We start from the raw sequence: 18,734 nt of genomic DNA, 5'->3' as shown, positions 1-18,734 counted from the left end.
TCGTGAAAACTTCTCTATGTCAAGTGCCCCGTACAATGCTTGGCATATGGTAAGCCCTCCGTAAATAGCAATTATTGTTCTCACGGAGTGATCCAGGAATCCAAAGGGTAGCAAAAAAAGATTTTGGATTTTAAAAATATAAAAAGAATCTAGATGAGGAAGTCAAAAGATCAGTCCAGAAATAGAAGAGAGGAAAAAAAAGACTTTTTGATGAGCTTGGGTCAGGGCCAGGGACAACACCAGGAGTGCAGGAATCTTTAACAGATATATTAATATACCATTCCCCAAGTTGCATGTCATCTGATTAGGAAATGACCTAAAAATATGAGGAAAAAACCCCAAATTATAAAATAATTTAATAGCATTTAACAGCAGAAGAAATAGCCCCAAGCCCCACGTGATTAATTACCAGATAAGCCATCAGAAACCAAAAGTGGGGAGCTCCAAGGCACTGACAGTCTCCAGAGCTGGGTTCCATTTTTGGTGGTTGGTCTATTGTGGCCATTTCGAATTAGAGCCATGTCTCATGTGACCCTCAGACCAAGAGCACCACTGGCCCCATATCAGAATAAGACCTTTTGCTGCTCTATTCAGCTCCACAAATGTTAAGTACTTACTCTATGCCAAGACCTGGGGTGGGTACCAAGGATGAATAAGACTTGGTCCTGTTTTCATGGTCTAGCCAAGAAAACAAACAAAGCCCATGATTTCATTACAACACGGTAGGTGCAGTGGAAAATCAGCCTTCACAATGTTACAAATATTCAAAATATTCTCCTTCCTATTGATCTCATTTGATCCTGGAAACAACACTGAGAGGTGACTAAAGGAACCATTCTCATGGTTATTAAGATCTTCATGTTTTATACAAAGTGTACTTTCCTAATTTCAAAGTGCCCTCACATAATTCACTTCAGTTAATTATTTATCTGGGGTTTACTGCATGTGGGACTTCATACTGGGGACTGGGTATATATGGGGAAATGCAACTTGGTTCCAGAACTTTAAAAACATAAAATAGGGTTGGAAAAACAGACTATTTAAATAAACACACATAAGGTACAAATGTCAAATGGTAAGTGAGTTATAGTTAATAAGTGAAAAATGTATTATTGGAAATGACATAATGGGGTGGGAAATTGCTTGGCGAGGAGACCAGGAAGCTGAATGTGGTCTCAGGCACTACCCTTTCACATATCTACCTCTACAGAGACTGACAGAGACACACTCGGTAAACGAAGCAAGACAACATATACTTTACTACTGAGTGGAGTCTGTGACCTCAAGCTCCAGAACTTTGCTCCTGTGAAGTGACTGGGTTCGTGGAGAATTCTTTCCCAGTTTGGTTTCTCGGTGCAGCCTAGAATAAAGAAAAAAGGGTCTGATCTTGACTCAACCACAGGTCTTCCCACAGACCAAAGGGAAGCACAACATGAAAACCAGGAACAAAATGGCGTGCTCACTCTCCCATTGTTGCTTAACAGAGTTCTAGAAGCACATTCCAATGTAGTTAGAAAAAGAAACACGACATACAAATATTGGAAAGTAACGTGACCACGATTTACTGATGATGGGGTTATATTTTTAGAGGGGCCAAGATGCTCACTCCAAAATTTGGGAACTAAAGAGAGTATCAAAAGGTAGTTATTTCATTAAAGTATACAAATTAATAGTTTGACTATGAATAAACAATAACCAGCTGGGAAATATAATAGAAAGAATATCTTGCTTTACCATAGCAAGTATAAAAATAAAATATTAAGAAATAAATTGTAGAAGAAATGCGGAAAACGTATACACAGAAAAATTTTAAATAACTGAGCTATAAGAGAAGATTTCTTATTCTTAGGACAGAAAACAATAATATAAAATCAAACCTCTCTAAATTAGTCCATAAATGGTGTCATTTCAATAAAATAGTATCTTGGAAGAGAAGGAATATTATAAAATGATACTGGAATTCAAAGAAATGAATACAAACAAAATTTTGGGAGGTGGAGGTGGAGAGAGTAAGTGGCCCTAGCAGATATTAAAGTCTATAGAGTCAATAAAGTCCCATTTTCTTCTGGAGAGGAAATGGACAAGTGATTCAATGGAATGGAAGAGAATTCACAAAGAAAGTCAAACACATATACTTAGTATCTTTTGAAGGCAGCATTCCAAACCAGTTGGACAAGTTAGATTATTCAATAAAATATGAGAAAACTGACTGTTTGAAAAGAATATAAAGCTCAATCCCTCCCTTACTCACTTACCAAAATAAATCCCAAATAGAGCAGAGATTTCAACATTAAAAAAAACCTATAAAAGTAAAATATATATATATATATAATCTCAGAATGGTGTAGCAAAACACAAGACCTAGGGCCATAAGGCAAGTATCGATAAATTGTACAACAAAATAGTTAAACTATGTACATTAAACATAATCAAATGACAAATGACAAGTGGGGAGGACACTATATGCCCTATATTTCTTGAATGTATAAGCTTCTTTAATTTACAAAGAGTTTTAAAATTTTCTTACAAAACCCAAAATAATCTAGTAGAAAAATAAACTAAAAATAAGAGCAGGTAGATGCAAATGTCTCTTCTAATTTTTTCAAATGTAAAACCAAACAAGATGAAAATGTTATACCCATCCAATTTGCAAAAATCAACACATTTGGCAATGTTCATTGTTGATGAGAATCAGGTTGTCCAACATGGGGTTGTTGAAGGCATAAAAGGGCACCACCTCTTCAGAGAAAAGTTTCATCAAAATTTCAAAAGCATGTGTCTTTTGATCTGGCAATACTATTGCCAAGAAACTTAACCCAAAATATATTTGCAAAAGTCCAGCAAAGTATATTCTTAGTAATCCTTGCATTGTTTACAATAGCAAAATCTGTCAACAACTTAAGATATCTCCCGACAGGAGACTTCTTACATAAATTATGATGCATTTATATGATGAGATACTGTGCAGCCATTTTTAAAAAATGATACAGGTCCATGCAAGATTTGTGTAAATATAGTAAGAATAACCCAAATAAAATTTCAGCTTTAAAAAGTGAGGTGTAGACCCATGTGCATCATGTAATCCTTTTTATATTATAAACTACTATTATCCCCATTTTACAGATGAAGAAACAGAGGCACCAGAAATTTCTCAGTTTACGCCAAATCACACAGGTACCATGTGGTGGAGATAGTGTTTAAAACCAGGCACATCAGGGTTCAGACTAGTTAGTGGTGGTGAGGATGGTGTGATCGTACAATGAAATTCTACACAACAATGAAAATGAACAAACCACAACTAACATACCATAACAGACTTGTTCCAAACATGACATTCAGCAAAAGAAGCCAGACCCAAGGACACCATGGCGGCGTTATCCATTTACATAAAGATCAAAACCAGGCAAAACAAATCTATGGTTAAATGGGGAAAGTGGTTACTTTTGGAGAGGAGAGCATAGGCCGGAGCTGAGAGAAAGCATAAAGAGGACTTAGTTTCATTTCTTCACTGGAGTGGTGGTTAAAGAGCACTCGCTTTGTGAGAATTTTGGGTCGTATACTTAAAATGTGTGCATTTTCCCGTATAGGTGTGCACTTTACATTAGAGAGTTTAAATAATAAAAACATAGGTCGCTCACCCATTCATTGATCTCTTTATTAATTCATTCAGGAAGCCTTGGCTGAGGGTTGTCTACAATACAATGTAACTGTTAGTGGGTTGCCCTGTAAGTTTCTTCTGGAAGAAATAAAGGTTCCTGTTTCTCTTTTGACCCCATGATGCTGTGCAGAGTGCTAAATAAAAGGCAAGTATTCTGGAACCACTTATTCACGACATTTGGCTTAGTCTCTCCATCGTAACTCGCTAGTGAACATAGCCAAACCGCTTTGCCTCTCTGGACGTGGGATCATCTCCGAAGTAGATGACCTGAAGTAAACGATCTTTTCTTCAGCTTTGAAATTCTAATCAATTCGATCAGTTTTAACTGAACATGTTTTGTCTATGCTACTTACTGTGCTCAGAATCGGGGCCACAAAAACAAGCCATCAAACAGAAACATGGCCTGGCCCTCCAAAAGCTCACTGCCTGGCCAATAGCAAGGGGCTGTGAGGATACAGAGACAGGGCTTCCGTGAAACGTTTGCCCAGATGCTAAGAGCACATGTGAGGAGCAGCTAACCGAGACTCCCAAAGGCAGGCGGCCCAAAGCTGGCGGGACACCTGGTCCCACGTAGGCTGGGCACACAGGCTGCTGTGTGGGAGACAGTGTTAGTTGGGCTGAGCCAGCAAGGTTTCGCCGAGGCCTGGAAGTAGGAGGGAGCTTCTACTAGACAGAGAAGCAGAGGAAAGACAATCCAAGATAAGGACCATATAGAGCCTTTATAATGCTTATTTTTTGGGTTATGGGAAATCTAATCATTTGTGCAGTTGAATGGTGGGGGGCAGTGTATGGAAGGGAGTAGGAGTCCAGAGTGTGGGAGGGCCAGGGCAAGAGAGGCTTTGATTGCCATGATACAAAACCACAAGTCAATATTTACCCATCAGGAAAGAGCTCCATCTCCCCCTCCTCTGGTTACAACTTCCGGGAGTTACCTGCTGGCGGAGCAAGGCCAGGTGAAAGCAGGCTCCAAGTGGACGGTGTAGGAGCACCTGGCTGCTGGGGACCTGATAATCTTGCTCGGAAAAGTAGGAATTCTAAAGTCTCTTCCGAACCCCAGGGGATACAGGCCCCCTGGGAACACAGGAAACTAACAATGCAGATGTGAAGTTAGCTGCCCAGGGGAAAGCCCCATCAGCAAAACTAGGGACCTGGGTAGAAGTCCCCACTGGAGACCTTGGTTTGGTGGAGTTAGAAAGAGCCGAAGGGTTGCTTTGCATTTGGTTGGGCTCAGCAGATGTGGCCATTTGCATCTAGGTAAATTTCCACATCTAGAGGTAAAGATCGGCAGGTCTTCAAATTACTGAATGTTAGTAAGATTGAAACCTGGAGTCTGTTCAGCACCCATCAGTGAAATCAACGAATAGGCTTCAAGATGTGTATCAGAGAACCAAGATCTGCAGTTATTTTAAGGTAGGGAATACTCCTAGAAATGGAAATGAGAAGAAATCTCAGAGAAACCTAGACAAGCCTTCCGCTGGGAAGGCTTGCCCTGCTCCCCTCTGAGCAAAGGGGCTCTGGTTGCCAGGCCCACTGCCCTGGCCCATTCTGCTCTTTGGAGATGCTCTTGGTTGTCACTGGTGAGGAGGCACTGCCGTCCTTGAAGGGGGCAGGGCTGAGAGACGTCCTACAATGTGAGGGACAGTCCTGTCAGAGGAAAGTCGTCCCACCTCCCGCATGACTTTTGAATGTTCGCTTTAGCATTTATAAATCACAACTTGGAGTGGCACAGAAATATTTAAATTATGAGACAAGTGATGAGAAAGGAAATGTAGATCATTGCTAAAATATTGAAAATCCATAGGAAAATAGATGCCAATGTCCAAATGTCCAATTTGGATATAACCTTTTCAGAATACTGTGGGGATTAACGGTGCTAGTCTTTACCTTGAAGCATTGATATGTGTGTGTGTGTGTGTGTGTGTGTGTGTGTGATGGACTTTCAGTAGGTGGAGGCAGTTTAATACACAGAGCCTGGGGAGGCTGCAGCTGGATGCTTGGACTGTGATGTCAGCATTCAAGGAAAAACACCAGGGGTAGAGCTGGGTTCCTAGGTTGAAGATAAGAGCATTGAGGGGTGCTGGGACTCTCCTAGTGGACCTCACAGGGGCCTGCTTTGGGGAAACTGTGTGGCATGAGGGTGGGGACCACAGTGTCTCCTATGGACACATCTTGAGATGCTGAAGATCTTTCCAATCAGTTGTTAGCATGCATGACCATGGCCTGGAAGGGTGGAGGGCCTTGGGACTAAGAAGAAAGAAAGGTGGGGAGGGGCAAGATGAGTAGGTCCCTCAAATGGATTAGTATAAGAGCCCAGGCAAACCCAAACTAGAGACTCCAAAGCTCTCTTCCACTGCTCTCCCTCCACCTTCAGTGGTCATCAAGGCATGGAGTGTGGACTGGGTTGAATGGGTAGCCCCCAGAAGATAGGGAACCTGCAAATGTGACCTTGTTTGGAAAAAGGGTTTTGCAGATGTCATTAAGTTAAGGATCTGGAGATGAAATCATCCTGGGTTACCCTGATGGGCCCTGTATCCAATGACCTATGTCCTTATAAGAGACAGAAGAAGAGAAGACACAGAAAGGCAGAAGTTGGAGCGATGCAGCCACAAGCTAAGGAATGTCTGGAGCCCCCAGAAGCTGGAGTAGGCCAGGGAAGATTCCCCTCTAGAACCTTCGAGGGAGCACGGCCCTGCTGACACCTTGATTTCAGACTTCTGACCTCCAAAACTGTGAGGGAATAAATTTCTGTTGACCTAAGCCACCCAGTATATGGCACTTGGTAACCACAGCCACTGAAACAAATATGGAGTATGTCGGGGAACCAGGGACACCCGGGGGTCTATGCTGTAATCCAGTGTGGGAACCCTGAGGTCTCATCAAAGCCACCCAGAGCTAAAATACTTTCCTGGGGGAAACAAGAAGGGCTGGTATGGGGGATGAGAATTTCACACAAAGAAGGGGACAGGGTCTAGCCTGTCAGGGACGACCTGGGTTGGGAGGACTCATCCTGAGGTCAGTGCTGTCCATGAGGCCGGGCTCAGTTCTTGCAACACTGGCTTTGCTGAGGCTCTGCTCGAAGCTGAAAGAGAGGGTCATGATACTATCGGGCCTCAGTGGCACCCCTGCTCAGGGGATGGGATGGCAGTGTCCAGGCAGAAGACATTAGCAATACTGAGACCGGCCAAGGATGCAGGGGGCAGCGTAGCCATGTGGCTAGGGATCCCGAACTACAGATGTGGGGTGGGACCCCTGGCCACGCTTTGCAGCAAGCACAGAGAACAGTGTCCAGAACCCCTGGGCCCAGCTGTGGGACCCAGCCCGACACCTGTCCAGGAATGGGGCAACCCACGGTGTGGCTCTGGTCCTGGGGATCCCAACAGTGGTAGAGGTCAGGACCGCACATTACACTTTGGCTTACCTGGAATAAAAAAAAATGATAGCTGGGGTTGATGTATGCCCACCCTGGGCTAAGCACTTTGCATGTTCACCAAAACCCTCTAATCCCCATTTTATAGATGAGGAAACCAAGGTTTAAGAAGCTTGAGCAGCCTGCTGGTGCTCCTTTAACACGTCTCGGCTCGGACCTGTGCCCAGGTCGGTCTGCCTCCCGAGCCCTAGGGCTCACATTGCCTCTCGCTGGGTGAGGAGTTCATTTGCCCAGCTGCTGAAACTACTCTTCGCAGCAAACTATTTTTTCTCTTTCCCCACTTGGATAGAAAGCTCTTCCTCTCCATCTCATTACGCACTGCTTGCCTTATGAAATGGAGCATTGCAGAGAGAACTCTGGCTCAGATGGGTGGCTTGGGGCCTTTGTACCCAGACTGAGCCCTGTGACAGTGACATCCCTGGGGGTTGTCTGTCCCAGCCCTGCAGTCCCAGGCCTTTAGTCTCATTTTTGTTCTTTACGTCTTTCTGTTGCCAGGCCTACTACCCTGATTTCTGAAGATGAGTCTGTCTTTGCACCTGCCCCCCCCAAATTGTTCCCTCTTCCAATTCTGACACCTACCAGAAAAGGAAATAGCTTGCTTAGAATTATGTCGAAACTAAGAGTAAACAGCTCCTAGTAAGGAGCTCAGTGTCTCTCTCAGGCATAAATTACATGAATTTGTCTCTGTGCACCCATTCCGCAACCATTTTCTTGGTGTAAACGCTCCCCCCCATCCCCCGCCCCACCTTGCTTCACTTTTAGAATGGGATGTTAACAACGAAATTTTTGAATTGGGGGGATCTCTAAAGCAATGAGATGTTACTATAATCTCCACCGTCGCTCGAAGAAGCTACCTTTCCATTAGGTGACTCTGAGCCCTGTGACTGGCACCCGCTTTCAGGAGTCAAGAGGTCACCAGTGGCTCCGCGGGGAAAGTTTTCAGAATGACGGTCCCATTCCTCACTGAGGTCTGAGGACGAGCACCCTGCGGTCCACGCACCGCTGCAAAGAAGCTGCCTGAAATATTTGTGCTGCCTTCTTCACGTGAAGAAATAGGATGCAAGAGATCAAATCAGAACCCACTATTTTATTGCAAAATACAGTTCTTGACATGAAAACAAAGTCACTATTTACCTCCTCTAGTAACATTAAATGTTCTTTGCGACACAATATTGCCACCTGCTGACCAAAGCGAAACAGTGCAATCGTGCATATAAAGAGTCGGTGCAGAATGTGTCTCAGCTACCGCCTTTCCTGCGAATCCGGATTACAGCGATCTGCGATCTGCGTCCCAGGCCCAAATCACGAGGGCATTTCGCATCTCCACCCCGGCAAGCATCGACTTCAGATCACTTTTCCTTTCTTGACTTCTTCAGAAATATGCTTCCTTTGAAAATCAGAGACCGCAAGTTTAAGTTATTTATTTTTAAATTTACTTTAGACTTTACAGTTAATAAATAAGAACGGTAGGAAGAAAATAATAATGGATTCTATATCTGGTGGTAAAGGGAACTAGAGGAAGCACGGGCTGTGCTGAAGAGAGACCTGGTCTCACAGTTCCCCTCGCCCATGTATGAGCTGTGTAAACCTGAGCCTCAGTTTCTTCATCTGTAAAATGGAACTGAGAATACCTACCACAGTGTACAGTTCTGAAGGACAAACCCTGCATAACATGGGTCATGGCGCCAGTACTTTGGTACATGTTGACTTAGCCTTCTTTTATTCAAGAAACAAGTATTCTGTTAACTCTGCACCTATCCACCATATTTCCTCTAGAACTATCTTAAGAGCAATATGATTTTTAAAAAAATTTTTAATTGCATTCAATTTAATTAACATATAGTGTATTACTAGTTTCAGAAGTAGAATTTAGAGATTCATCAGTTACATATAACACCCAGTTGCTCATTATATCACCTGCCCTCCTTAATGCCTATTCCCCAGTTACCCCATCCCCCACCCACCTCCCCTCCAGCAACCCTCAGTTTGTTCCCCATCATTAAGAGGCTCTTATGGTTTGCCTCCTTCTCTGTTTTTATCTTATTTTATTTTTCATTCTCTTCCCCTATGTTCATCTGTTTTGTTTCTTAAATTCCTCATATCAGTGAGATCATATGACACTTGTCTTTCTCTGATGGACTTATTTCACTCAGCATGATCCCCTCTAGTTTCATCCATGTCATTGCAAATGGCAAGATTTCATACTTTTTGATGGCTGAGTAGTATTCCAGTGTGTGTGTGTGTGTGTGTGTGTGCATACACCACATCTTCTTTATCTATTCATCTATGGATGGACATCTGGGCTCTTTCCATAGTTTGGCTTTTGTGGACATTGCTGCTATAAACATTGGGGTGCATGTATCCCTTCGGATCACTCTGTTTGTATCCTTTGTATAAATACCTAGTAGAGCAATTGCTGGGTCATCGGGAAGAGAAATACGATTTTAAAGCATAAATCCCATACGACACTCTAAAAGTAAAAGGAGAACTCAGATAGTAGAATAGATTTTTGGTCCTTTTTTAAAAATTTCATGTTCTTGGACCATGATTTTTATGAATAACTTACCAAAAAAAAAAAGAAATTTAGTGAGGTAAGGTTGTGCTCTTAAAAACATACATTTTATTTCTAAAGTGACCCCAAGACTTTGATCTGGGGAAGCGGAGAGCTAAGCAGGTCTGAGTGCATGATCTCCATGAGCTGTAAAAGCAAGCAAGCCTCAAAGCAGGGACTAGTATGTGGGTCTTCAAAAGAAAAATGTTCCATTCAGAGAGCAGAGATAACTTCCTAGTTATCTATATCTGTTATTCTGACCTGAAGTACCTCATCCTAAAAGTATTGCAATTATTTATTTTATTTAATTAATTTATTTTTATTTTAAAAAATTCTTTATTTAAATTCAATGTAGTTAACATACACTGTGTTATTAATTTCAGGGGTAGAATTTAGTGATTTGTCAGTTGCATATGACACCCCAGTGCTCATTACATCAAGTGCCCTCCTTAATGCCCATCACCCAGTTACCACTTCCCCCCACCCATCTCCTACAATTATTTATTTTAACTTAATAGATCAATATAGTCCCTATTAATAGTGTACCAGTTAAAAAGGTAGATTCTGGAGTCAGACTGATAGACTCAACTTCCAGTCTTGAGCAAGTTACTTGAATTCCCTCTATCTGCCTTGTAAGGTTATTATTAAGGTTGAATGAATCAGTGCATGCAATTGCATGCAGCTGGAACAGTGGCGGGCACAGAGTGAGTTAGAAATGTTGTTTATATATTTTGTAACAGGGAGATGCCACTCTGAGATTACTTGGATGAAACAAGTTCCCAAATGAGAATGAGCTAATACATGTAAAGCATTTACCCTAGTGCCTAGCCTATACAAAGTGCTCAATATGTTAGCTGTTGTCATATTAATATTAATATTAATATTATAATAAGCAATAAATTGAAATAAAGAATCACTTCTCAGGCTTGTGCTAGATGCACAAAGGTCTGGAGGAGAGAAATGAAAATACACTACTGGAAGGTCTAAGTATTATATATGAATTGGTATATTATCACTGGAAGGTAGACTGATAAATTAAAATATATACTCTAACTCCTAACACAACCACTAATAAAAGAAAACAAAGAATTATGGTTAATAAGCCAAAAAGGACATATGGAATCATTAAAAATATTTAAGTAATCCAAAAGAAGGCAGTAAGAGAGAAAAAAGAGAAGAATGGTAAAACTAGACAACAAACAGTAACATGGTAGATTTAAACAAACGATATCAATAATCGTGTTACATGTAAGTTGTCTAAATACGTGCAGAGACTGTCAGATTGCATTAGAAGGGAAGACCTGATTATATAGTGTTTTTCATAAATATACTTGAAATATAAAGACACAAATGGGTTAAAAGTAAAAGGATGGGGAAAGCTAGACAATGCTAACCCTAATCAAAAGAAAGTTGGAGTAGCTATATTAATATTAGACGGAGTATGTTTCAGAGCAAAGAATATTACCAGGAATTTTAAAAGGCAATTTCTTAATGACAAAGGGTTCACCTCATCAAGAGGACATAAAAACCCTAATATTTATGTATCTAATAACAGAGATTCAAAATACACAAAGCAAAACCTGATTGAACTTCCAGGAGTAATAAATCCACAATTATGGTCAATACCCCCCCCCCCAATAACTGATAGGACAAGTAGTCAGCAAACCAGTGATGATATAGAAAGTTTGAACAATACTGGCAACATACATGCCCTGACAGAGAACCCCCAACAACAGTAGGACACACATTCTTTTCAAGTGCATATAGAACACTTACAAGGCTAGACCATATTCTGGGCAACAAAATAAGACTCAATAAATATTAAAGGGATTCAAGTTATACAAATTATGTTTTCTGACAATGATGAAATTAAATTAGAAATCAGTAATAAAAAGATCTCTGAAATCCCAGGGATGTGGAAATGAAATAATACACTTTGACTAACTCATGAGTCAAGGAAGAAATCAAAAGGCAAAATAGAACTTAATGAAAATGAAAACACAAAACTTGTGGGATTCTGCTAAAGAAATACTTAAAAGGAATCTCATAGCACCAAATACTTTTATTAGGAAAGAGGAGAGGTCTCGAAGAAAGGACTTCAGCTTTCATTTTAAGAAGCCAGAAAAAGAAAAGTAGGTGAAATCCAAAGTAAGGAAAAAGGGGAAATAATAATAAAGATGAGAATAAAAATCAATGAAAGGGAAAAAAAAGAAAAATAATAGAGAAAAACTGATGAAGTCAAAAATTTTGAGATCAATAAAATTGATAAATCTCTAGCCAAACTGATCAGAAAGAAAAGAGAAAAAAACACAAATTACCTATATCAGGAATGAGAGAGGCAACATTGCTACAGACCCTGCAGCTATTTACAAAATAATAATGGGATAATATGGATAACTTTATGTCAATAAACTTGACAATTTACATGAAATGGACAAATTCCCTGAAAAATACAAACTAACAGGGCTCACTCAGGAAGACATAGAGAACCTGAATAGCCCTAAAGAAATTAAATTTGTAGTTAAAAACCTTCCCACAAAGAAACTTCCTGCCCCACATGCTTCATCAGTGAATTTTATCAAACACGTAAGGAAGAAATAATACCAAATCAACACCAAATCTTCCAGGAAATCCAAGACTTCCCAACTCATTTTACGAAGTCATTATCACCCTGACTCCAAAATCAGACAAAGACCTTATAAGAAAACTACAGACCAAAATCTTTTTTTTATTTAAGGTTTTGTTTATTTATTTGACAGAGAGAGAGAGCACAAAGAGGGGGAATGGCAGGCAGAGGGAGAAGCAGGCTCCCCATGGAGCAGGGAACCAGACGTAGGACTCAATCCCAGGACCCTGGGATCATGACGGGAGTCCAAGGCAGATGCTTAACTGACTGAGCCACCCAGGTGCCCCTACAGACCAAAATCTATCATAAATATAGCTGTAACAATTCTAAATAAAATTTTATCAGTTCAAATCCAACAATACATAAATCATGACCAAATGGGGTTTATCCCATATATGCAAGATGGGTTTAATAGTCAAACATCAATTAATGTAATTCACTTTATTAAGAACTTAACAAAGAAAAGCCATAGAATCAACTCAATAGACCCCCAAAAAATCATTTAACAAAAACCCAATATTCATTTCTGAAGTCTGGGTCACATGTTATGGCTGCAAAGTGTCCTTCCTCTCTGCTCTTGAGAACTACCCCCAGCCCCACCCCACCCACTACCACTGTCACTCTTTTCTTCTCGCCTCTCAGAGTCCCAGCCCCCTCTCACTATCTGCCCCAGGTCCTCAACAGGGCTAAGAAAACCCTGTTACTGTGAAGAAGGAAAGAGGAAAGATTGGGGACCAACTAGCCATCTGCCAGCCACACCATGTTCTCTTTAGTGTGCTGGTGTCTGCTGGTGAAGACATACCATTTCTTAGTCAATTCTGCATCCCCAGAATCTAGCCCAGTGCCTGGCACGTAGTAGGTGCTCAGTAAATGCTTACCAAATGAAATGAGTCACAGAGCACAAACTTTCCAGGGCAAACTCAGAAAGGATAAAATAAAATGTGTTTTATACAAGGAGTGCATTGAGGATACTCATTACCTGCATTCTAATCTCAAAGTCCCAAAGACTCCTCATTTCTTCAAGGATGGAAATCTTTACATTAAAGCAAGAGACAAGAGGTGGAAAACAAAAAGACTAATAGGCCCAAAGATGAGCTTAATCTCACCTTCCTGAGTTCTGATTTCACCCTCCTCATTTACTCAAGAAGATGACCATAAACCCCTAAAGCCTTAGAAGGAAGCTTGTCTTTCCTTTGCTACCAGAGTAACAGACATGATTGTCTTCCTGTCCAGGGAAAGGGTGGCACCAATCGAGGAATGGAGAGGGGGGATGGAGATGAGGTTAATTTTGGACTTACAGTATTCAGGAACATGCTATCAAAGAAAACGCTGCTGGTAGAATAACAAAGCAGGGTTTGGAAAAGCTTCCTCTAGACTCTGCCCAGATCCCTTGCTTGGGCTCTGGCTTTGTTCTCTCCTTTGCTCCTCACAGAGCTCACAGTCTAGTGAGAAGAGTGAACAATTACAGTCCAGAGTTATGGGCAACATCCTTGTGGCCAAGACATCCAGGGCATAGCAGAGGTGATGGGTGGAGTGGCTAGGAGGCTCCACAGAGCTGGAATTAGCCAGACACAGGATGAAGTGGGGGGGGAGGGGGAGAGATGGTTCTAGACTTAAAACAGGGGTAGAGCAGGAGGCAGGAGAGCACATGGCAAACACACCCGAGGAACTCCTGCTGGTTTGATGAGGCTCATAAGGAAGATGCCATGTGGGGCAGGAGCTAGGCTCACCTTGCCAAGGAGTTTGCGTCTCATCTGTGGGTGATAGAAACAGACAAGTTTTAAGAGAAAGAGTAACATCATTGCTTTCTGTCATGGAAATATTCTGGCAGTCCTATGGGGGATAGAAGAGGGAAGACTGGGGACAAGACTAGTGTCCAAGAGAGATAAATGAAGGACAAGCCAGGGCAGTAGCAGGGAAGAATGGAGTCAGGAGGAGAGACCTGGGAGCTGAGGGGGAATTTGACAGGCTTTGGACAATGATGAGCTCTAAGGGAGCGGGAGAGGAAAAGTGGGCAATGGTAGTTTTCAAATTTTTGACACAAGCCATTTGAAGCTTGGCGGCACCATTACACTTTAGAGGAGCAGGGTTGGGTTGCACAGAGACATCAGAAGTGGCGAGTCTGATTTCGTCACATTCAGTTTAAAATATCTGAGGGATGTCCAGGTGCAGGTGTCTAGTGGGCAGTTGGCTCCGCTGTCTAGCTTGGGAGAGATCCAGGCTGGCGAGAGACATCTGGAGTCTGGTATCTGTCCAAGGTTCCCAAGAAGCAGGCCCGGAGATGAGAATTCATGTGCAAGTGGTTAGATCATGGAAGTTCTCCCAGAAAAGACCAGTAAGGGAGTGGGAAGTGGGACCGGGAAAGGTACGAAGCCAAGCGTATTGGTCTCCCAGGGCTGCCATTACAAAGTACTGCAATCTGGGTGGCTTGTATAACAGAGATGTATTCTGACAGATCTGGAGGCTAAAAGTCCAAGGTCTTAGCTGGGTTGGTTCCTTCTGGGGGCTATGAGGAAGAATCCATGCCTCTCTCCTAGCTTCTGGTGGTTTGCTGGAAATCTTTGGTCTTTCTTGGCTTGTAGATGCTTCGCCCCAATCTCTGCCTTCACATTCACATGGTATTCTGCACGTGTGTATGTCTTTGTGTCCAAATTTCCCCTTTATATAAGGATGCAAACCATATTGGATGAGGGCCCACCCTACTCCAGTGTAACCTCATCTTAATTAATTATATCTGTAACTACCATATTTCCAAATAAGGTCACATTCTAGGGGACTGGAGGTCAGGACTTCAACATGTGAGTTGAGCGGTAGGGGTGAGGCAAATTCAACCTGTGACACCAAGCAAGGGTGAGATCTCAGTCAGAAGGCTCTGCGAAGCTCAGCTTCAGCCTCACCCCTCAGGGGAACCATGCGGGTAGGGAAGGCCTCAGAGCTGGCCCAGCCTGAGCTGAGTGTTCATGCTCCTCCACAGGCAGTCAGTGGCTAAGGGCCTTGAGAGGGTGGAAAAGGAGATGGGAACTCCTGAGCACTTGCAGTGCTGTGTCTTTGTGCAGCTAAACACATAAAATAATATTTTTTAGGGGACCCAAGAGGATCAAGAAGCACGACATTGTTTATGACAATGGTCATCTGGGGCAAAGGTCATCAGTTTGCTGAAGGAATGGCTGAAAGCCCAAGACTCACATTGCAGAAGCAGGAAGAACAAGAGGGACAAGGAGTAGGGAAAGTGGGGTGAAGGAGCCGAGACTTTGGGTGATGAAAACAAGGGCTCTGTTCTTACAGTGATTTCGGATCACAATCCAAAAGTCAAGACAGCTGGCCAAGTAGATATGGTTGCGGACAAAGGGACATGTTATTTTATTTTATTTTATTTTTAAAAGATTTTATTTATTCATTTGAGACACAGAGCTACAGAGAGAGAGAGAGCACAAGCAGGGGGAGAGGCAGAGGCAGAGGGAGAAGCAGGCTCCCCGCTGAGCCAGGAGCCTGATGTGGGGCTTGAGGGACCATGACCTGAGCCAAAGGCAGACGCCCAACCATCTGAGCCACCCAGGTGACCCACAAAGGGACATTTTAGAAATCAGGACTGAAAAATCTGAAAATATCTATGGTTGTCATATCTGGACTTTGCAGGTACAGGGCACCTGCTGATGGAGCCTAAGAACCAAAATGAAGAACACGAAGACTCCTATTCCAATCTGCTGATGTCATTTCATCATGGTCAACAATGTAAGAAGACACATTTTCTGAGGCTTGGAGTCCAGCTACTGGGAGTTTGAATAACAAGCAGCAGTGACTCTTCTGGTAGTGACTGAAATTTGAGTCATATTTAAAATAACAATAAAAGAAAATGAAAAAGACCTGATTTGAAAAACATGATCTAAGATAAGAAATCTATTTGATGTACGAACACACTCATCATATCGTCAGGTCTGACCAACACATTTCTAATCAGACTACAATATATAACAAAATGTTTTCTCTGTACTTAAGAAAACTCTTCAAAGAAAGAACCATCCAGGAGACCAAAGTTGCAAGAACAAACATTATTTTTATATATTAAAAAAAAGATATGCGCTTCTCAGAATGATTTGCTAAATAAGTCATCATCTGAGGGGCACTATCCTCACCCTAATCATTAGTCTGAGCCTGGGAAGGGTCCCAGGGAACACCAGGGAGCTGCTGCCTCAAGCAGGGGTGTTGGATGCTGGATTGGCAGAAACAATGGATGTCCATATGCAGGATTTGTGAGTGCTGGCTCATTGTAACCAAGTAGAAACCTCCCCTTAGAGACAGATTGAAAGGGCATATGGGTCTAGCAGAGAAGCTCAACGGACATCTCTAATAGCAGAACAGTTTATAAGGGGCTACCTTCATGGCTCTTATACCTAATAAGAAATACAAAAAACCCTGAAATATTGCTGGCAGTTACTATTTAAGGATTTACTTGTTAAGTTGCTAAGGAAGTTACAGAAACAGATGGACGATACTACTTAGGAGATGAAATCTTAAGAGTTCCTGGGGGTTATGGGGCTCCATTTCCATCCCTCCCTCACTCCATCTGGACTTTGATGTGGGCTGTGGCAAAAATACCACCACTTTCCTGCAGAACTGTAGAGTTTAAAATATGGCCATTTCATGAGCTACACTGATGATATACCTCTGTTAGTGTCTTAGATGTCATGCTTCTCTAAGGACCTTGCCTTGCAAAATCTATTCATGGTGGCCGGCAAGTAAACCTTTATTAAACGAATAGAAGAAAGTATAAATTAGTAAACAAGCACTTGACATCTTTTGAGCATCTGTATAAACCATCTGGGTTAGACCCTTACATGTGTAATTTAATTTAATCTTCATAATAATCCTGAATTGATGATCAGAGAGGTGTCTTCAAGAAACTATGGCTCTAGTTTGGGAGATAAAGTATAAAAGAGAAAAAAATAAATGATAAAACAACAGAGTACAACAACACAAAATATTCATTTACTCATTCCATAAACAATATATTGTGTTATGTGTCTGTTATGTGCCATGAACTATCCTGGGTGCTGGACAAATAATGGTGAAGAGCTTGCATTCTACTGCAGGAGAGAGCTGATGGAGGCAAACATAGAAAGTACATGGGGACAAGTTAGATGGTAAAAAGTGCTCTGGAGAACCCAAGACCACCTAGAGTATGATGCTAAATGAAGGACAGTGATCCCTGTGAAACTGGAAATGAATAAGATGAGTCCTATAATTGCCCCAGTGTAATGCCTTGAGAGAGTTTGCAGGCCACCGTGGGGGAATCCCAGGTGAATCCAATGGATTCCATAAATGAGGAGACAAAGCTGATACCAAACCACAGACATTACAAGGTATAGACAAATCTCTCATGAACATAGACGCAAAAATGCTTAACAAATCAAAGCTAGCAATATACAAACGAAAGAGAATACATCATAACTAAGTAGAGTTTGTTCCAAGAAGGAAAATTCAGTTTAACAATAAAAAAATGAATGCAATTCACCACATTAACTGACTAAAAATGCACATCCATGGGATCCTACCAATAGATGAGCTAAAATCATTTGGCAAAATTCAACACCAATTCATGATTTTAAAAAACTTAAAAAAAAAACTAGAAATAGAAGAAAATTTCCTCAATCTAATAATAAGTGTCTATGAAAAAACCCAGCAAATTATACTTAATGGTGAAAGATTGTATGCCTAAGATTGGAAACAAATCAAGGATGTTTTTTCATCACTGCTATTCAACCTTGTATTGGTGGTGCTAGTCAGTTCAATAAGACAAGACAAAGAAATGACATACGGATTGGAAATGAAGTAAAACTGTCTTATTCACAGAAGACATAATTTTTGATGCAGAAAATCCTAAGGAATCTAGAAAAAAATTACTAGTTAAAAAGTGAATTTAGGAAAAAAAAAAGTGAATTTAGCAAGATCACAGCATAATGCAACAATATGGAAAAATTATTTGTATTCCTAAATACAATCATTAGCTGAAATTATAAAAATGCCATATGTAATAACATTAAAATATTATATTCTTTGTTGTAAATTTCATAAAACATGCACAAGTCATGTACACTGAAAATCATGAAACCTTACTGAGAGAAATTAAAGAATACGTATATCATGTTCATGGGTCAGAAGATTCAATATTGTTAAGATGTCAATTCTCCTCAAATTGATATATAAGTTCAACACAATTTCAATCAAAATCCTAGCAGGGATTTTATAGAAATTGACAAGGTGCTTCTAGAATATACATGGAAATGCAAAGAAGTTAGCACAGGCAAAGCAATTTTAAAAAAGAAGAACATTTGAGTTATACTACCTGATTTCAAGATGTGTTATAAGTCTACAGCTATGAAGAGAAAGTGGTATTGATGAAGATAGGTACATAGATCCTAGAACAGACTAGAGAATTCAGAAGTAGTCTTACACATCCATGGCCATTTCGTTT

Source organism: Neomonachus schauinslandi, chromosome 4, assembly GCF_002201575.2.
Source record: "Neomonachus schauinslandi chromosome 4, ASM220157v2, whole genome shotgun sequence".
Taxonomy (NCBI): Eukaryota; Metazoa; Chordata; class Mammalia; order Carnivora; family Phocidae; genus Neomonachus; species Neomonachus schauinslandi.
The sequence above is the reverse complement of the archived record's forward strand: the minus strand, read 5'-3'. Positions refer to the sequence as shown.